Source organism: Lissotriton helveticus, chromosome 12, assembly GCF_964261635.1.
Source record: "Lissotriton helveticus chromosome 12, aLisHel1.1, whole genome shotgun sequence".
NCBI classification, from domain to species: domain Eukaryota; kingdom Metazoa; phylum Chordata; class Amphibia; order Caudata; family Salamandridae; genus Lissotriton; species Lissotriton helveticus.
Window position 1 is genome coordinate 832469519 of NC_136073.1, and position 23268 is coordinate 832492786.

The 23268-nt window shown below is 43.4% G+C and overlaps 1 long non-coding RNA gene across 3 annotated transcripts in view; it reads right to left on the bottom strand.

Annotated features, from left to right (window-relative positions):
• LOC144798474 (uncharacterized) overlaps positions 1-23268 on the bottom strand; it is a 281744-nt gene that overhangs the window by 171736 nt on the left and 86740 nt on the right. For all 3 annotated transcript variants that reach the window (XR_013603547.1, XR_013603546.1, XR_013603548.1), the window contains exon 2: positions 7809-7861. This is a non-coding gene — a long non-coding RNA (uncharacterized LOC144798474). The remainder of the gene's footprint in view (positions 1-7808; positions 7862-23268) is intronic.

Here is a 23268-nt window from a genome sequence, read left to right on the forward strand (position 1 = left end):
AGCCAGGGCTTGTAAAAAGGGCCAAAATGTCAACAACAAAATAATTTCCTTGGCCTCCGCTGCGTTCAAAGTTCACAATATCCAATTTGGTATTAACCCTATCGCTGCTGCCATCGGCCGTTGGACGTCGCGCGAGCCACCTCCCTGGTGCTGCGCACGTGCAACGGCCGACGCGGCCGCACCCGTTTCTTCGAACGTTCCGCACTGGCGCCGAACGTTCGAAGCAGTAAACGGGTTAAATGTCATGTAATACCAGAGGTGCAAGTGCTGAACTTGTTACACTAATGTGCTTGTGAGTAGTATCCAGATGTGCACTCCCTTCCTACTCACTCTGAATTATTGGTGAAATAATTCAGCCAGGGGAGTAGCTTAGTCATTAAGATTAGTGGGGGAGGGGAAGTTTCAGATTTTCTAACAATAGCGCTGGCATATAATCTTAAAATTTAATATACGACAAGCAGGGCGCATGAGAAGAAGGGGCTAACGGGGCGATGGAAAGGGAGGCCAATGTGGATTGGTAGGAGTACTAAGTGAGAGAAAACACAATATTTTGTAAAATAACCAACATTGTTGAAGACTTTCAAAATGGATCATACCCGACTAAAAGCTCCTGTACCCAACTATTTAGCAGAAAAAACATTTAATAGGGGGTGTAACACCCCAAACACCTCCCCTGAATGCAGCCCTTGCTTGGAGTTCAACTCAAGATATTTCCCTAGACAACCAGTATTAAAGAATTTATCCTCACATAAGTAAAATGTTCTGTTTGACACACTAATAATATGATTAGCAGGTTTTTAAGCACTCATAGTTTTGAAAAGTAAGGAACAGTGGTAAAGTGTAATCTGCCTAGAGTCACACAATTTGGTGAATAGGAGACCAGGATTAGATCTCTGTTCTTCTGGTTTAAAGTTGATTAGACCATATCACTTCCTCGTGGCCCTGAGCCAGCAATGCTCTTTTTTGGCACGTGGTTACTTTCAGACAGGTATATGAACGCGTATTGAATTCCCTTTAATGTGTTGGCTAGTGCTTAATTTCAGCTGGTGGTTGCAGGCAGGGCCCACAGGCACTCATTTTTTAGGGACCTGCACTTATCTTTCCTCATCAGACTTTGACCCAGAGCAAGACAGAAAAACATGGGGGAAAATATTCAATTGGTTCCTCTAGCTTTAGGGCATGGTGCCACTGCACCTGCTGCACCACCAATAGTTATGCCACAGCTGCTAAACAATAAGAATGTCGTTTCTGCTAGGCTCTCAGTGGTGCCTGTGCATCAGTCAGTACATAATGCACAAAGTAAGGGCAGCATAGAGGGGTGACGACGAGGGTGTTGCCTCTCCTTGAAAATAAGAAAGGTAAGAATGACTGGGGCCGAGTAGCAAAAAGGTAGTAAAACTGCGTGCGGATTACACTTGGCCTCATGGTTGCAAAGAGAGACATAGCGCAGAGGTGGGGCGTGGCAGACCCCTCTACATTAGCGTTGTGGTGTAGGAATATGGACCTGATCATGGTAACGGAGCGCACAGTCTATGAAACCAGGGGTAGCCCACGTAAGTGGAACAAAATATGGGCTCCTTGGAATACCTTTAGAGGGGACTTATGTGAAATGTTGCCAGAAGAAGATCTCGATAGTTCGGAGGATGAGGACGGTGGGGGGTAGCCATGCACTATTCTCGGTAACGTGTCTACCTAGACGGGATCCATACAATGTGTCTACTGTCTTGAGAATTGATGCACTGCCTAATTGGTCATGATTGATTATGTGTCTATATTGCGAATCGCTTACTCAACTAACTCTTCCTGTTCGAATGTAACCTGCTTATGTAAACGCTGTCATGATAACCAATGTTTTATTTAATAAAATGTTTTTCAAATAAACCAAAAAACTGCATGCGGATATTTACGACTCTGCCTCAACTTACTATTTACGATTTTGCCAATTCACAAATATTCTGAAAGTTACTCCTGAAAAGGTGCATAAGTTGCAAGTGTACAGGCATACTACTTAAGAGGTCATGTGACTTTGACATGGGCAGGGACATAGGAACTATGCAGCAGGGGGGGGCAAAATTATGTGGAAATAAAAGCCAAATTATGCGGCGTAATGCAGCACATTTTGTGATAGTATTACTTTATTATTTTCTCCTTTTAACACTTGTTAACACTGTCTGGGCATAGGTTCATATATTAAAATATAGAAATAATAACAGAAAGGTGACCACTCAACCTTACCACAGGGCCATGCTGTGCGCAGCAACACATTTCGCTGTGTTCCTAATAACCATTGAACCGTTTGAACTAGAAACAACATTTTGTTTGCTAAAATCTGCAGATGATGAATTATGTGGAAAATGTGGCAACCCCATAAATATGTGAAAAATACTGCAGCTGCAAAATGTTATAACTCCAGTGGCCCTGCCCATGGGTGCTGTGCAGAAATGTACGCAATCGACAGACCCGCAGATACGAATGCATATTTTTTTTCTCTGGCAGAAACAAATATTTCCCTGTTGGGAAAACCCTTTCCAACACGTTCAACAAATTTGTGGGTGATCGATTCCTGTTACCAGCCCTTTGTAAATTGAGCCCAGCTTGTTTATAGAATGTGGGTCTCATTCAGATGTCCTGATTCTCACATAAATGGGAATTACTTCACCACTGGGTCTGTCCCTGCTCCATTTTCACCAGGTGAAACCGTGTAACATGACAAAACACACACAATTATTTCCTCATTCTGTATATTGAGGTGAAGAACTCAGATTGACACTTAATTACCTATATCAGTAAATGTCACAACTCACGGTATCAATATTTCCTAGCGGGGAGGGGGGGGGATTATAACAGTCCAATTGGAAGGAGGGTCTTTGGTGAGTAGTTTTGTGGAGCAGTGGCTATCCTGTGTGAGCTGGAGCAGTGGCTCTGTGGTGAGTGGCTGTTTTGAGGGTGGCTCTCCTGTGTGCATGCAGGCTGAACTGTGCTCATTGTGTTTGTGCAGAGTTTAAGGCAAATCAATCTTCAGTGCCTGCATTTACAGGTAATTCATGAGCATTAGCCCTCTTCAAACAGTCAAGCACTTCAGGTGTAATAACCACTTATCCATCACTCAACCCATGCTCAGTGGTTTATTTAAAAACACCAAAAAAAACAAGCATTGACCAAGCCAATATGTCTGGATTCAAAATGCTAGAGCATGCAGCGTACGCGCGTAAAGCCAGAAATGGAATGAAATGAGCTGTGCAGTGAAGGCTCCCTTGCCCTCAATGCACATCTCACTTTATGCTTCAGTCTTAAATAGTTGGATGTGAAGGCAGCTTTTATTATAGTCCTTTTTTAGTTTCAATTACATATAAAATAAGGACTATAATGAAGGCCCCTTTGCCCTCCAACCTTCTTATGAAATAGAAACAAAAGGAGGACCGTGTTGCAGGCATGGCAGCCTTCAGAGTAGACTACTTTTGATTTCTATGAGAAAAAAAAATCCAATCCTGGCAATACCTAGGAGGGAAATGCAGGTGGGGGAACAAGGGGTGCACAGTACAGGAAGGAGAAAGGGGAGATACGAAAGAGTGAGAGTGGCGGGGAACAACAAGCACACAGGAAAAGGAGGGATGATGAGTGGGGGATATAAGAGGCTGAAGGGCGACGAGAAGAGGTGCAAACAGAAGCGGTCTGTGCAGGTAACGGCGGTGTGGGGGGTTGCCCGGTTGGGAGGAGGGAAGTAGTTTGACGGCGAGGGAAAATTAATAATTTATTTAATTTTCCCCCGTTGTCCTCTGTCGAATCCCCCCAACCCGGCCCCACCGATCTTACCTGCACGGGCCGCACCTGGGTGCAAATGGGGGATGGGAGTGGAGGCGGGTGATATGCGATGGTGAAAAATGGGGAGAATAAGCAGTAGACCCAGAAAAGAGCCAGGAGCGAGGAGGAAGTACTTGAGGGTGGCAGGCAGTGGGCTTCAGGAGGGAGGGTTGGGAGTGACAGAAGAGGAGTAGAGTGGGACAACCTGGCACAGGCCAGCAGGAACAAACAGAATAGACTACACTTTGCCTCGTGCAGATAAATGCAAGCACTCAAATGGAGGAAGAGGCATAACATAAGCAGCCAACAGCATTAGGAAAGTGATGATTACTCGACTGCGCTGAACCAAGATGTCATCGCCGAATTCCAAAGCCAATGGCTAAAACAGGTTGAAGAAAGCCAATGGTTGAAAGGGGCGGAGCCAAAGCTACCCCAATATCTATTGTAAGTGACAGGCTGTTTGAAAGCTGCACTCTCAAAACCCAAGTCTACAAAATAAGTACACCGCCCATTGGTTTCTTAGAAGCCCACCTTCCGATGCAGATGGTGGGACTGCGGAATACCAATTCCTTGTCCTAACTCGTGTATCTATCTACCACCTGTTGTGTACCTCGCTCTTGCAGGTTCTGCTTTCTCTGTGTTTAACTCTTTTACTTTTCCTTACTCTTTGTTCCCCCATTTCCCACTTTCTTCCTCAAGTTCTAGTTCAAAGCGTGATGATGAAAAATAAATCCCAGTCCTTCAAAAATGAGTGCTGGTTCAACCTAGTCATGGAGCCTCTCACCGCACTGCTTCATGCCTCTATTGTGCAATTCCACATGTATGCGGATGATACCCAACTCTACCTCAAACTACAATCCCCTGATGACCTCAAACTTCTCAACTCAACACTTAAGGACAAACAGAGATGGTTGGCAGAGAACCATCTCAAACTTAATGCTCTGAAAACAGAATTCCTCCTAATAGCACCCCCCTCCAAAATCCCCATCGTCCAGGATTGGTTGAAACACCTCACTGCATTCAACGTCCAACCTATCATAGTAGACTCAGCAAAATCCTTAGGTATCACCCTTGACTCCAATCTCAATATGCAACGACATATCAGCAATGCAACCAAGGGAGCTAATTTCCAAATCAATACCTTGAGAAAGCTGAAACCCTTCCTCCCAGCTGACGACTTTAGAACTGCAGTCCAAGCGCTAGTTATCCCTCGGATTGACTATGGAAGTGCCTCCCTCTGCGGTCTCCCACTATCAACAACCGCACCACTAAGAGCCTCTATCAATGCTGCAGCAAGGCTCATAACTGGATCAAAAAAACGCTCACACATATCTCCTGACTTAAAATCTCTTAACTGGCTACCGCTCGAAGCCAGAATACACCTGAAAACCGCATGCATTATGAATGAATGAATGAAACCCGACTTATATCGCGCTACTTAGCCCATAGGGCGTCAAGGCGCCTATTCCAAATGACTATAATATCCACAGCGGCCGCTTACTGATAGGCCTTGATGAAACACCACGTTTTTAGTGCTTTTCTAAAAAGGGACAACGAGGGTTGCGCCTTAATGTCAGCGGGGAGAGCATTCCACAAACGGGGGGCCACGGTGGCAAAGGCCTTACCTCCCCATCTGACTTTCTTGATGCGCGGGATACTATTATTATTATTATTATTATATAAAATTTATAACGCGCTCAGTTACCCAGGGGCATCCCGGCGCTGTAAAGAACGAGAAGGGAAAGCTCAGACTCAGTCACTACACCGGAAACAAATGAGTCTTCAGGAGTTTCCTAAAGTGCAGAATATTGGGCTCTGAACGAATCTTAAAGGGCAAGGAGTTCCACAGTGCCGCCACTTGCACTGAAAAACGCCGGCCCCAGAGTGAGCTCTTTTTACTCTGGCTGACTGCAGAAGATGTCTTTGGTCCGAACGCAGAGGGCGTGTGGACTTGTAGGAGCGTGCCATAATGGACAGGATAGAGGGGCCCCTACCATGCAAGATTTTATGAGCCGTGCATAACGCTTTGAATTTCACCCGCTCTTTAACGGGGAGCCAGTGAAGCGTTTTCAGGGCCGGGGCAGCTGAGTGTCTTCTAGGAACCTCCATCAGCACTCTAGCGGCTGCATTCTGCACCTGTTGAAGGGTTTTAAAAGTCACTTCGGGAGCACCGAGAAACAGCGCATTCCCGTAGTCAAGCCTCGACAAGATTAAACCACGAATCAAGAGCTTCCTAGATGGATTAGGGAGCAGTGGTAGCACCTTGCGAGCTGACCGCAACAGACCAATACACACCCCCGCGGTCTTCCTGGCGTGCGTCCTGAAGTTCAGATCTTCCTCCAACCAAACTCCTTCTTGGGAGATGGTGGGTCACCCAGAGACTGATACACAAAAGCTTCATGTTGGAAGAACGAAGGCTCCTGCTGGGGGTATAGCAAGTTAGCAGGGAGCCTAAAGCATCCGAAGGTCCTGCCAATAGTGCTCCAAAAACCAGACATAGAATTTTAAACAGAATTCTGTGCTGGATCGGAAGCCAATGGAGATTCTTCCTGGCTAAAGTGGCAGAAAAGGAATTGGGGACGTCCAACACAAATCTCAGAGCGTTGCAGTAATCCAGCCGGGAAGACACCAACGCGACTACAGTCTGCTTCCGTGCCTGAGGGGAGAGGTAGTGGACGATTCTCCTAAGAATCCTGATAACTCCCCAGCAGGTAGCCACAGTTCTATTTACCTGGAGGTTCATAGTCAGCGAGGTGTCAAAAATAACACCAAGATTCCTGGCAGAGTGCGATGGTATAGGACAGGCTCCCAACGAAGGGGGCCACCACTCACTGGACCAGATCTCCTGGTCCTTACCAAAGATCAGCACCTCAGTTTTATCGCCATTCAGCTTCAAGGAATTTGACTCACAAGACCTTACATCATAGCTCGCCCAGTTACATTGCTCAGAAATTGACAATCTCAGGAGGCTCAAGAGCCACAAGAAGCACAGAAACTCTCCTTCTGAAACCACAAAGATTCAACAAGAAAAAAACGTACAAGCGCTCCTTCTCAGGGATGGCCCCCAGGATCTGGAATGCCCTCCCTCCAGAAACTAGACTCATCTCATCCACTGCATACTTCAAAAAAGACGTCAAATCGATCCTCATGGCTAAATTCACTTGAACTTAAAATATGCAAATACTACTTGCCTATGTTTCTCCACCTTGTATTTCAGTGCCTGATTCGACCACAATATCACAATCACACTCTACTATCATGCATGGTTGGCATCTTTGCACAAACCCCCTTGTTAAGCCTGTCTTTCTTTTGTCCTCCTTTCATATGTATGTAAAGCGCTCTGATATCTGTAAGGATCATGTTCGCGCTATACAAAACCCTGAAAATAAATAAATAAATAAAATAAACCAACAGCGCCAACCAATAAAGTATCTCGCGATAATACCACCAATTCTGAACACTGAATTTCAGCATATTTTAGTTTTTTACAAGACAATACAACTAGACATTACAGACTAAAGTAATGCTGATCCAGATGTCAACTCCTGAGTCATAGTTTACCATGTACTGACAATAACAGTCAACTTGTAAAGTGGGGCCCATTTTAAATGAAGCACCAGTTTCCCTCTGTGCCTTTCTCTGATTTTCTGGTCTGAGAAGTTAGACTGCAGTTGGTAGAGCAAGAACAAATCTTGCATTGCAGATTATATTTATCTGTTTTATTTAGATGGGACATGAATTTCTTGTCTACTATTCACCCCAAATCTCTCTCTTTTAATATGTAATATTAAAAGCAAGTACAAGTTTTCTGCATCTGGGGTGTGGTAATGTAAGAGGCAACTCGTTAAATGCTTATAGATTCCTGATTATAAATAATTGTAGAACGTTAAAAAGAAACTTGATAGAGTAAGACATATGAATGATCAAATTTTAGAACATTCTGTATCCCAGACTATTTAATCGTTTTAAGAATAGCTGTAACTATTACTCAATTGAAAGGTACTCACATTGCAAATTTGGGAAGAATTTGGGTATGTGTTGACAATCTTGATTTTCGAACCTGATTGAGAAAAAGATTGAGAAAAAACATAAAGAAAACATTGAAAATGAGTGTGTGTTATTCGTGCAGATTTTATTTTCTCGAAAAACTACAATCCGTTAAATGAAATGCTTAAATCAGAGTCAGTTTGCTAACAACTGCATCAGTTCCAGATGCAGAACCTAAGACATGTCCATAAACAGGCTGAAATGATGTATTTTTCCCTCGAATACTCCCATATTTCTTGCCTCCACGCCTTTGAAATAAGTTCTAAATGTACTCCTGTGGATTATGACTACTTTTGTAATTCAGGAAGTGCTCTTGGGAAACGGTGCTGGCCTCAGCTTTCCAAGAAACCCATATAGGCATCCTGTACATTTACAAGATGATTGCAAACTAAATGTACATTTTTGCCTTTTTCACGCCATATTTTTATTTTTCAATGGAATTTTTTTTGACTATAGAATACTGCTTCTTTCTCCTGCACCCGCAACCATTTTGCGGGTGTTTGCTGCCTATTCCCAACCCAATTTACTCCTGTTGTACACAGGAGTACATTATAGTCATATTCAGGTCTGGGATAGACTTTGAAAAAGTTGGTTTATATTCCCCTACTTTATAAGGTTGCCCTGCCCTGAAACACCCACTTCATATCTCTGGGATGAAGTTTACTCCAACATATTATAGCACCATACCAATTGAGTCTGATTACATTGATTTTAAAGCATAATTTCTTCTTTGGTGAATAGCAAATGGCGATTTGCAAACCTAAATGGAATGTAGGAGCTAAAATGAATTTGTGAATGGGCCTCATGTGCGTAAATTAAGGACCATATGTACCAAGCTTTTTGGGGGGTCGCAAACAAGCCTGATTCGCTGACTCGGGCCATTTATGACAGCAAAAAAGCACTTTGAAATGCACAAAAGTCAAATTGCGATTCAGTAGCTTGTTACCGAATCGCAATTTGTGTTTGCAAATCGATTTGTGGAAGGGGTATGTTCAGGGTGTCCCTTACAAATACTGATTTGCAGTGCTATGTATTCATATATGCGACTAAATTCCAGTTGCAAAACATTAACATTTGACCACCTCCTCCAAGGAGGTGGTAACCCATCCGCATATGGGAATGGGTCCCCAAGGGACCCCCTGTCCCTTTGCGAATGTAAAATAAATACATTTTAAGAGCAGGCAGTGGCCCCATGCACCACTGCCTACTCTTAAAAAAATGAGACTTAAAAGTTTACTTTTTTTTTTTTAAACACATCCCATTTTCCTTTAAGGAAAACGGGCTTCATTAAAAAAATTGCCTTATTGAGAAGCAATCAAATACATGGTGTTCACTGTCCCCAGCAGCCACCATCATTGTGACATCAACGATTCTTAGTGTGTCACAAATTGTGACCTACCTCATTAATATTCATGAGATACGTCGATTTGCAACCCTACCAGGAATTGCTATTTTTAGACTAAGTCTTCATAGCATTAGGAATTTCAATTTCCTAATTGCGATTTGATAAGAATCGTTAATTGGAAATTGCACTTCCTCATTTTTGTACATCTGGCCCTAAATCTCTTACAAATCCGATTGGTTCACATACCTTCCATTTTTGTTGCAAGGCCCGAATTATATAAGTGGGCTGTATTTATGTGAGATATTTATGGGCACAGTAAATAAAGAGGCAGCTGGATGAGCTATGTACTAGGTGCTGTAAATACATTCTGTTCTGAGTTTTCATTTGAAAAATAGGAAATAACATGAAATTTAGTACCTATTGCAACAAAGTCTGCATCTGTTGGGATTTACCACACATTTTCATAAGGAAACTTGAGGCAGGTTTAACCTTCTGACATTTTCCACACAAAAACTGTGGGAGCTGTGGTTATTACCACAGTAATTGGATTTTCCTCACTTATTGGAATCCAACACCACACACATAATCGTGGCAGCAGAACTGAAAACCCCAAAAACAGAAGTACATTTCGCCTTTCTCTTCAACTAAATATTCACATCCGTTTTTTTTTTTTATTTCTGTAATTTTATTGAAAATAAAGAGCATATTTACATGGTACTGGGTGGAGAACACATGGGGAAAGAGAAAGAAAAAAAACGCACCGGGGGGGGGGGGTTAACATTTTATTATGCCACTCCCAAAGATGCTTACTGTTAGAAGTATCTAAACTTCTTAAAAAACACAATTCAATTTTTTTACCCATTCAATTTTTTTGCTTCTTCCTTGATAATGTTAACTAAAGCCATATAAGAATCTAGAAAAAAAATGCCATGTTAGTATGCCAATTAAAAATACAACCGCAAAATCCTCCAGATCGATTTTAGGTGAATCAAAGCTGCTATACTGGTGGGTTGACCCTGTTCGACAGGAAAGGCTTCAGAAAACACAAGGTATCCTGATGTCATATAGGTTGGGCCAAGCCAAGCCTCCCAGTGAAGCGCGCCCTAGACGCCATTGTGCTTTTGATGCAGAGCGTGCGCTCCCAAACTGTGAGGTCATGGCCCTCCCGCCACTCTTCAACTGAAAGTGAGGGCTAACGGCATGGGCAGGTATGGCTCTACCGCACATTGGCGACCAGTCAAGGAATGCTGGAACGCAACGTATGAAACACACACGTTGGACTAGAGGAGTCAGTCACATCTGCAATTCTAGAAGGAATTTCTAGGGTCAATGAAGCCTTCCAGCAGGTACCAATGGCGCGGGATATGTGAGCCACCTTAAAAAAACACCCTGCATCTGTGTCAAATAAGGTAGCCATGAGGGTACCCATTAGCAGCCCTACATGTGCTAAGAGGTAAATATCATGGAGGCATCACATTACAGGCCTTTTGTGTTGAGAAAATCCTGAGTTCACTTCAGTCTACAAATGCCTTTTTACCACCACAGATTACTTGTCAGAAATGTAGTTTATGACGAGACCGAATCCAAACATCGGCACCACTATTGTTCCTTAGAAATGTACGCCCTTTGTAGGCTAAAGGTGCTTTCTTAAAGCCCTGACAGCTCATTTTGTAGTATAATACCCAGGCTTATACGTATTACTCTTGGGAAATCTGTCGGGTTGCTAATAAAATATCTTGAATATAATTGAGAAATCATTATAATACGTGTTTGTGAAGCGTGCTTTCTTTTCCATCAGTGTTTTAGGCAGCAAAATCTAGATTTTAACAATGAAACAAAGTTTAAGATTAAAAAGATGTTGTGTGAAAAGAAAGAGACGATTTCGTTTTTTTAAAGATTTAATTTAAAAGGTAGTGATGGTGTTTTCCTATCTAAAATAGATGCAAAAGCAGAAGAACATAACTTAACAGGGAAATTAACTTTGGGAAAATCTTTTTTTTAATAGCCAGCCCCAATTTCAAAATAAAAGTTTTACTGGAGTTCTTCATTTATGTAGGTAGTGGGCGCAGCACTCGTTTTGGGGAGCAGGACTTATTTTTTTCACCATCAGACTTTGATACTGAGCAAAAGAATGGGAACAAATGGAGAAAGAAAGAACAAAGATAGCACAACAATAACAGATAGAGAAAGAATGGGATGTAAAAAACCTGCAAAAGTGAGATAAAGAGACTATCAATTTTCATCAGATGGTTACAAGGGTGACACCCATGACTGCCATTTATTTGTTTACACTTTACATTTTATTTATTCTTTTCTAAAATCATATTATAGTTTTTTTAATTCACTACGTCATTTTCTCTCGATCCAAATCCTCAGTGATGTCATATCCTATCTAGTCAGTCCAGTCAATGGTCGTGTCAGCAGCACTGGATTGGCTGATCTCCCACTTGGACATTTTCCCGGTGGGATGCATGCACGTGGGCAGCTTTCAGAGCAGGGTGGGCTACCATGACACAGTTATGGCCCGATGGCCACTTTCTACTTATTGCCTCCTACATTGTGGTCCTCGTTTGAACATTTTTTTTCAGGGCTCACTTTGTTTCCAGTCCAGCCCTGCATGTGATAGCAACTTTTGTAAAGCCAAAAGGTGGCCCAAGGGCTTTTATTATTTCACTTAGGCTATCTCTAAAATTTCTGTGAAATTCGAAAAGTGTATAAAACAATTATTCCTAAAGCACTTTACGTAAAATTGTTACATTAAAAAAGATCAAATGGCAGACTCTCTTCTTGGATTACCGGAATGTAGAGGTAGCGTTTTCTGGTTTTTAAACTGATTTATAATATAGCCCACATTTCACAAGATGAACTTTTGGAAGCGCTTAGTATAGTGTTGCAGACTTTACCAAATACACCAAATCAAAGCATACTAAACACACACAAGCTGTACTCAAGGTTTAACAGAAACATGAGACCCACTGACTGAGCTCACACCATCTAGGTGGAAAGTAAAGGGAAACATAATTTAGTATTTATGGTTCTACACATATCTCAAATTTTAAGCATCCTAAAATTCAAACTTGGATACAAACAAGGACAAAGAACGCAAGGGATAAAACATCTGAATTGCCTTTCACCATTTCTGACAAAATCCATTGCTTTTGAACAGAAAGGCTGATTGCAAAAAGTGTTTTAATAAACTTGGAAACTCGGCCTGTCAATAGGAAAGAGGGGCAATGACATATTGGGATGCGGAGACCCAAGCATGGAGTGTGTAACAGAAACACGAGCACCTCTGAGGCGGTAGGTGGAGAATGGCAAGAGACATCCTCAGCAAAGAAAAACTACTACCAGTAGACTACAGCGTTGCATAACAAGACACTCAACATAGCCAGGTGGACCAGGAATTCGCAAACACAAGGCGAGATGAAAAACCCATGATATAACATTGCATACCATAATATCCATGTAGCTGATTTTCAGGCCAAGCATACAAAACTTTGCTGTCTGTTGTAAACCATTTTGTGGCTCATAAAGAACATACAGGTTTCGCCAATCGCTTACCATTAGTTGGCTTTCCTGTTGCTCTCATTCTGTGGTAAATAAATAAATAATTACCGGTACTATTTTTCTATGCATTAACTAAAAAGGATAGCTCAATAAATAAGAGGCAGAATCCATGGTATCTGAGTCATACGGGCTTTAATTAGATGGCTCGAGCCAATGGACCATCGGGTTCCATCACCTGCAAAGGTTCAGGAAGGGACAGACACAGGACAAAAGGGAAAAGCCTAATGTCATATTAACATCATACAGTATATATAGTAAAACAGTACAATTGCATTGAATACAGTAGGCGTAACAAGTGACAAACGGAAGATAAGAACATATGGGTGTAAAAAGAAGGCGTGCACAGGGGGTGCACGGAGACATGTGATGTAAACGTCACAGAAGTGTCATAAATGGGTGGATACATGGAGGGGGCTACCTGGGCAGCTGGAACCTTTAACCTACTGGTGCGCGCAAACGGGCCATGACGTGTAACTGGGGAGAGCTGGGGGCTCTGACTTCTAGCACTAGAAGAGGAGACTAAAGTCTGGGATGTCAGAACGACCTGTATCTATAGTATATCTGATATCTCGTGTTTGGAGTACATGTTGCTTGAATCTAAAAGTCATCAGAGCAAAAGCTACTTGTCACTAAGGCTAGTGCTTGCATATATTTCTTTATGTATTGCGTGTGCTATGAATCTTCTATGGATATTAATTCAGTAATTCACTTGCATGGAGACAGAAAGACTAGACTATAGATGAAGATGTTTATGCGGTTCGTTAGCTAGGAATGTGAAGCCGGGGAGCTGAACTGATAACTGTAGGCATAACATATTCTTGGCAGACAGGCAGGCAGGCCAGGCCGGGCACCGCGCTGCTTGGCAGGAAGTAAGTGAAGGGTCAGGGATGCGGGAGGGGCTGCATCGCTCCTCGGAGCAGTTCAGGGGACTTGAGACTTGAATCTGGTGTCCGGGCCCTGTGAGGCCTAGAAACGGGTGCAACTCGATGATTTAACGTGCACTATGTAAAGACGTTGGCAACATAGGCCTAATACTTGTTGCTTTCAGGAGGACTGGATAACTGACATACTGACGTTGGACACAACTATAAATGTGTCTTTATTCGGTCAAGGGGGTAAATATGCATATCGATCATGCACATATAACATACGATGGGGAACACGTAGGGACACATGACAGGGCAAAATTCGATTTTCCTCATTCCCTCCTTGTTCCCTACGTTTCCTTCAGGAGACATCAATATTCATGATACCATCTATCTGTTCATACAGCATCATTTGCTCGTCTCTTATCTTCTGGGAATGGGACTTTGGACTTGGAATACAAGAGGTAGCGCACAAGCCGCAAATCGCAGGGCCACATTGTAAACAGAGACAACAACTGAATATGATCATTACTACTACTCCTAGGAATGACAATACTTTCCATCCCCAGGCAGATATTACACTCCAGAACCAACCGGACCATGTCCAGGTGCCTGGATTCTGGTGTAACTGATGAGCTATTTTATGAAGTCTTGTTATTGCTGAATATACAGACGGTGCGTTATTAGGAATGAAAACGCAACAACTAGATCCGATGACTCTACAAGCTCCGCCCCTATCGGCCAGTATGACGTCAAGAACAAGGCGGTTCTGAAGAACGACAAATCTCATAGCAGATTGCTCTTCTGTTAAGTTACCTAGGGCAGAAGTAGTCTCATTCACTACTGCTTCAAGGGTTCTGGTTAACCTACGTATTAGCTTACTATTCTGGACAGGACCTATGAAGAAAAAGAAACCTTTATTGAAATCTGTATACTGTTCTAATGCAGTTTCAGTCTGATCGACAATTGGGGACTCGATCTCCCTTCTATGTCTGACGTGTACTAGATGTGTATTTCTGTGATAATCGGATGGGGCTAGGAAAACTGGTGGCAGTAGGAAGGCAATATAACATGTTCCATCCCAATCTAGGGGCAGACGTACATATGCGGTCTGACCACATACAAAGTATGAATGCCGTGAGGCTTTGAAAGTAGATTTCCCACTGTCACTATACTCGACCACAGTATTACAATCACTGTGTCCTAGATGTACTGAACCATTCTTTCTGACACATAATTCACCTTTCACTGGTAGAACTGTTATAGCAGGTAAGTCTGGAGTAGTCTCGGACTGAACATTCAAAACCATGAAATTGGAGGAAAAATTACCTAGATCATATACTTCATTTTCTAGATCCAACCCTGTCCTATGGGAAAGACCTTCCTTGTCTGGGAAACATGTTCTATTCAAAAGGGACTTATCGTCTGAGGATGATGTTATCGTAAACCATGCTCCACACGAACCATTGTGTGAAAACGGATAGGGAAAGAGTGGCAGAACTCCCTTCGGTGTCTGGAAAGGAGGGAGTCGACCACACACCCAACAATTAGTGGCATTGCTAGTCTGGTGTGAATAGTGTAACATACGTATAAAAGTATTGTTGCGCATTGCAAGTCGGTAGGATAACTCGTGAGGAGGTAGTTCACTAAAAGTGTGCTCTACTGTATCATTAGAGGAAAGATGTACATGCGAACCAAGAGGAGGAAAAAATACATGTAAAACATAACTTATACATGTGATCGTAAGACTCAGAAATAACATAGGCAATAATGTAACAACACATCTGCTGCGCAGATTCTTACAATAACGTATTTTCTTGGAGTTTCGTCTAACTCTCTCACTATGGGGGTCTATCTCATACATGTCAGGAACCTGTCTAACCGCTTCACCCGAGAGGGACTTAAACAATTAAACTGTCTGACTTGCTAGACCTTAATTTGAGTTTATACTCCTGCTGCGGAGTTTTCTCTAACAGGGGGAGTTTAGAGTCAGTATCGGGGCAGTCCTTGAAAAAAGTCTTTGGACGGAGTCCATGAAAACGCTTGATGTGGCTGGAGTGTAGCCAGCCCTTCCGGCCTTCCAGTTTCACGGCGGTCCTTGTGGTCATCAGAACAAGTTTCGGCTCCTTCCAGCGGGGCTCCAGAGGGCTTGAACGATCAAAATTCCTAACGAGGACGAGGTCGCCTGGAATGACCTTGTGCGGTTTCACCTGGGTGTTGTCTGGAAAGGCAGCCGCGACCTGTGAACGACAAGAGAGTAGTGCAGACATCAAGGAAGCTAGGTAATCTGTCAGCATATTACTGTCAACATCGGTAATTTTACGTGGCATAGGTGTACCCCACATGTTTGGGGGACGGCCAAATACAACCTCAAACGGTGACAGACCAGATCGGGAGTGAGCGACCATTCTCATATAAAAGAGGGCAACCGGCAGGGCTACCATCCAATCTACACCTTTCTCGGCACAGACCTTTGCAATACGGATTTTCAGAGTCTGATTGTGTCTCTCTACGAGGCCAGCTGCCTCGGGGTGTCGTACGCAGTGGAACTTCCACTGGTACCCTAACAGAAGAGATACTTGTTTCATGAGTTCGGATGAGAATGGCTGTCCGTTGTCTGAATACACGACCCTGGGCAAACCATAGCGTGGGAAGTACTCATGAACCAACTGCCTGGCAGTGGTCGCGGCAGTGTAATCAGGGACTGGATATGCTTCTGTCCATCTGGACAAAGCGCATACAACTACGAGGACATACTTGAAACCTCAACATCGATCCATCTGAATATAATCCATCTGGAGGACTTCAAAAGGGTGGTCAGGAGGATGGAATCCACCTTGTTCCACCGGAACACCTTTTCCTGGATTGAACTGACAACAGATCATGCAGGTACGTACTTTCTGCTTAGCTGCTGCTCGTAAATGCTTGTTAAACCAGAGGTTTTGGATACTGTCTAACATGGCTTTTTCTCCTAAATGTGCTGGACTATGTGCTGTATTAATAATGACTTGAACCATAGAGTCGGGGAGAAACCATGTGGCTTTTCCCTTCGTCAACCATCCCTGATCTGTCTGGACCACTCCTTGTTCAGACCATTTCTTGATTTCTTCTGGGGTAGCATATGTCTGTATGTCTAGTACATCTCGTGTAGGGTCCTTAACTGTCATACAAGTCGTCTGGACTGGAACATCTGTCTTTGTCATGTTAACTGGAATGTCTGGAGTCTGAGCTGTAAGCTTGGCTGTTCGATCTGCTAGATCGTTACCTTGGGAAATGGTGTCAGTGACTTTCGTATGTGCTTTGCACTTCATAATGGCAATAGCTGTCGGTAAATGTATTGCTTCTAGCAGAGCTTGGATGAGGGGGCCATGCTGAATCTTGGCTCCATGAGAGGTCATGAAACCTCTTTCTTGCCAGAGGACTCCAAAGTCGTGTACGACTCCGAATGCATAACGTGAATCTGTATATATGTTCACTTTCAGGTTCTTGGCTAGTATGCAGGCTTGGGTCAGAGCAATGAGCTCTGCTGCTTGTGCAGACAGGGTGTCAATACGATGTGTTTCTATAACTTCAGTTTCAGTAGTCACTGCATACGCGGCTACTAACTCTCCTGTATTTGTTCTCATACATGAACCATCCACGTAAAGTGTCAGGTCTGGATCAGGTAATGCAATGTCCGTCAAGTCTTGTCTTGTCTTGGCTTTGTCATGGTGGTAATAACTTCCACACAGTCATGTGTGACAGGGTCTGATGTAATCGAGGGTAACAGTGTAGCAGGATTTAATATGTTGCAGCGTCTGATTTCTATGTGTGGCTGAAACAGTGTCAGTTCATATCCTGTTAAACGTGCAATTGTCAAGTGCTGAGTCTGTGTTCGGTTTAAAAGAACTTCCACGGAGTGTGGAACTTGTACTGTCAGGGAGTGTCCTAACACTATGGAATCACTTTGTCTGATAGCTAGAGCTGTGGCTGCAACTGACTTGAGGCACGCAGGCAGAGCCTGGGCTACTGGATCTAATGTGCTAGAAAAATAAGCACAAGGCTTGTGTTGTCCTGCTTGATCTTGCGTGAGAACAGATAATGCTGTACCATCACGTTCAGTAACAAAAAGTGTAAAAGACTTACTGTAGTTTGGTGTCGCTAACACAGGTGCATTACATAAAGCTTTCTTTAACTCATTGAAAACAAGTGTATGTTCCTGGGTCCAAGGGAGGACAGTCGATGTGGCTGCCTCCTGTGTTGTCAACTGTATCAGTGGTTTGGCTAGATATGCATACTGAGGAATCCATTGTCTGCAGTAAGAAGTGAGGCCGATAAAAGCTCGTACCTCCTTCTGTGTCTTGGGCTGTGGAAGATGTGCTATTAACTGGATACGGTCAGGTGTCAACTGTCTACCCCTCTTGGACAGCAAGTGTCCAAGGTATACCACTTGCTGGACACAGAATTGCAGTTTCGAAGGGGACACCTTGTGCCCCATGTCTGCCAGAAAATACAAGACTGTCAGTGACGCACGTTCGCAGTCACGTTCGGTACGGGCTGTGATTAATAGATCATCGACATACTGGAGCAGGGCAGTGTCAGTTGGCATGTGAATACTGTCTAGTTGTCTTTTAAGTGCTTGACTGTAAATACTAGGACTTTCTGTGAAACCTTGAGGAGCACGTGTGAATTTATAGCTTCTTCCATTTAAACAGAATCCGAAAAGAAACTGGCTGTCTGGATGAATGGGGACATTAAAGAATGCGTTCTTGAGATCAATAACAGTAAAGAACGTAGCTTCAGAATCAATGGCAGTCAATAGGGAAGAGATATCTGGAACCACTGGGTACTGGGGTATGATACATTTATTAAGTTCTCGGAGGTCAATCACTAATCGATAAACTGGAGGTGCATTTGGGTCAGTACGTTTAAGAATCGGAATGATAGGAGAATTACATACATTGGAGTCAGTTTCTACAACTACTCCTTGAGCAATGAGTTCGTCAATGATTTTCGATAAGGCTGCTACAGCCTCAGGTGGCAATTTGTACTGTCGGATTCGTGGTAATACAACACCTTGTTTCAGAGTGACACGATATGGTGTAATGTGCATACAACCTACATCAGTTGGACCTTGCGCCCATAAATGCTGTGGTACATTCAGTAATCTTGGATCAAAATCACGTAACACATAATGACCTTTAAAATCACGTAAAAACAATCTCACTCCTTCCGGAGAACAGCAAATTACAGCTCCTAATTCTTTCAATGTTTCAATACCAAGTAAATTTTCAGGACAGGATTTCGTAAGTAACAAGTCTGTAGTTCGGGACAATGGACCAACTTCTAAGGAAACTGGCTTCGATATTTCATTAACAATAGGCTTTCCTGAAAATCCAAGGGAAACATTTCTTGAGCCTGAGAGTGGAGCCCCTGGAACCTCGTCATGACTGATGGTAGTCCTACTTGCCCCTGTATCAATCAGAAACTTTCTGTCTTTCCCTAATACTTGACTGTGTACATAGGGACCCTCTTGATCTACAGGAACCTCGATGAGAGGCAAGCCAACCTCCCTCTCTAGGCTGTTTCATGAATACTGCTGATATTCTGTGCGTACTGGTACATCTGTTGTGTAACGTGTTGTGTGGCAGCTATAGGCTGCGGTACTGTAACTGTCTGTTGTGCGTTCTGCGGTGGTTGCGAATTCTGCGGAACATGTTCCTGTCTAGGAGGACGCGGTCTCTCTTTCGTCTTACCTGTAGCTATGTTGTGTTTCAGAACTGCACATTCGTTTATATAATGACCTGGCTGTTTACAGTAATTGCATGTCCCTTTAACGGGAGCTGCAGAATGACTAGTCTGATTCGTACCCCTCTTCTGACTATCTGCTGGAACAGACTGTGCAACTAGTACTTTCATTTTCGTATCTTTCATACGTCTCCTTTCGTGTTCTTGCTCTTCCCTGATTCGGTTCTGGTGATACTGTAACATCTGTAGCATTTGGGACGGGGTATTAGCTTGCCATGTACTCTCGACTTTCAATACTCGATTTTTAACTTGCGGTAAAGAATCCTCAACTAGTTTGGTAACAAAAAGATGTGGATACGATTCACTACTTGTTTTCAGACCGCTATTAATAATGAAACATTTCTCAAATCTGGAATAGAAATCACTAGTGTCTTCGTCTTGTTTCTGTTTACAGGCTGAGATGGCATCCCAATCTTCCTTTTTCGTGGCTAGTAATCTTGGCAAGACTTGTATTAACAGTTCGGGCAACTCTTTGGCTTTTTCCCCAAGACCAGTACCTGGAACTCGTGCATTATCTTCGTTCTCTAACGCGGTCCAGTCAATCTTTTTCTCTCCCACCTCCCATTCTTTTTCTTTGAGTTTTTCATATATGCCCGCAGGCAACAGGACCTTTAACATTTTGATGATATCGGGATACGTGTATTCTCCCATACGGAGCATGTCTTTTAATTCACGGTGGAACCCTGCTGGATCTTTATCGTGACAGGGCACTAACTTTTTCATTTCTAGTAGTTCTATTTTCGTTATAGGGGTGTAAACAAATACTCGTTCGAGGTCACCCCCCGTTCCCTTAACTGGATGCACTTCTCGCAACGGATTCTGTCTGTCTATGTAGAATGGGGGTGAAACAGGAACAAAATGCGGAGTCAGGAACGTTCTGTATTTGTGGCGTTGTTCTAAGATGACGTTAATCAGATCGGTACCTAGACCTTTCCATCTGTTTAGGAGTAACTCGTTCAATACCTTATATAAAGGACCTGGATCAGAATGCTGACTCTCATACAGTGTAATGAGGTGCTGGATCATGTACATACCCACCAGTCGCTGCTCGCCTGGGGGAAGCTTCAGAAACATTTGAGCCACTACTTCGTCTGAATACGTGGTAGAATCACTAGTCCATCGAACTGCTGATCAGGCTAGTTCTTGTTCATGCATGGTACTAAGCTCACTGTAACCTATTCGTAGTTTCAGAACTTTATCGGTAGCCTGGAATAATTGTTCAAGAGAACACTGTTCCGGTACGGGAGGAGGAAAAGCTTTCTTGTAGTCTAGGCGTGTATGTCTATCAGAAGGTCTCGTCCTACCTACATACGCTATTCTGGTGGGATTCTCGTTGTCTACATCTTCAACTGAAGAGTCATTCTCTTTCTCTGCTATTATCCTTGCTTTCTCCCTCTCGTGTATGCCTATAATTTCTTTACGAATCTTTCTGTACATGGTTTCTATACGATTCTGTGTCTTGTGTTTTCCGTCTGCTATATTGTCACTCCATCTTATCAGGACTTTCATCTCTTCTGGATTTTTATCAGGACGATCCTGTTCTCTTATTAAACAATTTATTAGAAATTGCAAAATCATGTCTTGAATCTCGACTTTCCTGTGTGCCATAGCTTCGTGAATACTTTCTGGTTTCTCCCCTGTTCGGATGAAATGATATATTCTGTCTAAATGTTCTTTCATATCTGATATGGTAATCAAGAAGTTTGCAACTCGTCGTAAACGTACGGAATGCAATATCATGTGATCTTCACCTGGTACTGGGTCATATCTACAATCATTAAGGAACCGTTTGAGTGCTTCGTACGTAGCCACTTTTGGCGTACGCTGTAATGCTGCGTCTCTCAGCGTCAGGCGTTTTGTTTGAGGCGGGGTGATAGGAATACCTCCCCCTGCTCCTCCTGAACTAGAATCATCAGTTAATACTGAATGTGCGGCTGCTGGTAACGTGACTGGCAAAGTAGGTGTACGTAATGTGGGTTGGTCCTGGGGTACTGGCACATGGACAGGATTCCCGGGACCCACGGCTGGAGGTACAGTAATTACATTATTAACAGGGTCCTGAGGTTGAACTTGAACTGGCGGAATAGGATTCGTATTAGCATATTCTGGGACAGTGTTGTCTAAATAGGAAGAAAGAAAAATTTCAGCTGCAGTCGGTTTATGACGTAGCTTAGTCGGAATCAAGGGTGGCGGTAAATTACAGAGTGTTTCCGGGGTCGCCTTCGGCAGACCCTCGGCGAGAAGGGGATACATACCTTTAATAAGGGCATTTCTTTGTCAGTCTGATTGTTCTGCTCTAACTCGTTCACCTTCTTCTAGTAATTCCCTTTCTTGGGCTTTTTCTGAAGATTCTCTACTTAATTCTGCCTTTCTGAATTCCTTCTCTGTTCTTTTATGTGATTCTTTACGCCACAATTCTATGGCATCTTTCTGGGATTGTCTAGCTTTCTTTTTCCATAATGCTTCTTCTACTCTCATGATGCACTCGGCATCCCATGTTCCTGAAACAGGCCATCTATATTTCTCTTCGAGATCTTTGGTGTAGTCCACCCATAAATCTAGATACAGTATGGCATCTAAGCCATGTTTATGATACATGAAATGTCCAGGACTGTCCCTAGGAGGGACAGGAACTGATTCTTCGAGTAACCCTTTTCTGGTTTTTATCTGACGTAACCTCGAAAACAGAGGCATATTTGAACCGTACTTGAACTTGAACACAATACACAATGAACACAATAATGAATAGCAAAACAATCATTCATACCACGACATCAAGAACACATTAATAACAGTTCGAACAGAATACTACCTGATACATTGAAAACACAATACTTGAACTTCTCGAGAACAGACTTACTAGAATTACTGGATGCACTGCTAAAACAGTACAGAACATACCGGTCTCCTAAAGAGACACGTCATACCGTATCCACCTAGGTGAACACGTCGGACCGGATCTGTGTACCCAAACCCGTCGGACCGGGCACAAATTAATGAACCCGTCTAGATACGTTCCCAGCAACGGTACTCACCGGGAAGCAAAACTGAAGGCCTCGAACTGGACTGCTACGACGTCTGGTTACTGCTACGCACTACGCATGCGCCTCGGGCTTCGGGCTTCGGAAACAGGTGGGCCTCCGGATACCTCGGACCTTGCTCTCTCGGCTTGGGCTCTGGTCGGGACGATCCGCCTTACTCACCGCCTCGTCTGGATGCCGGACCGCAGTCTCCGTCTCCTCCGTGGGCCTGAGGGAGACTCGAAGCAGAAATATCTGCACGTGCACAGTAGGGGTCCGTCACGGCTGTAGAAGGGTCAGGGGGCCTGCGTTACATCGCCGGCGCGTGGGGAAGGGGCTCGTCCCTGTTCGGGCGCCATTATGTGGTAAATAAATAAATAATTACCGGTACTATTTTTCTATGCATTAACTAAAAAGGATAGCTCAATAAATAAGAGGCAGAATCCGTGGTATCTGAGTCATACGGGCTTTAATTAGATGGCTCGAGCCAATGGACCATCGGGTTCCATCACCTGCAAAGGTTCAGGAAGGGACAGACACAGGACAAAAGGGAAAAGCCTAATGTCATATTAACATCATACAGTATATATAGTAAAACAGTACAATTGCATTGAATACAGTAGGCGTAACAAGTGACAAACGGAAGATAAGAACATATGGGTGTAAAAAGAAGGCGTGCACAGGGCGTGCACGGAGACATGTGATGTAAACGTCACAGAAGTGTCATAAATGGGTGGATACATGGAGGGGGCTACCTGGGCAGCTGGAACCTTTAACCTACTGGTGCGCGCAAACGGGCCATGACGTGTAACTGGGGAGAGCTGGGGGCTCTGAC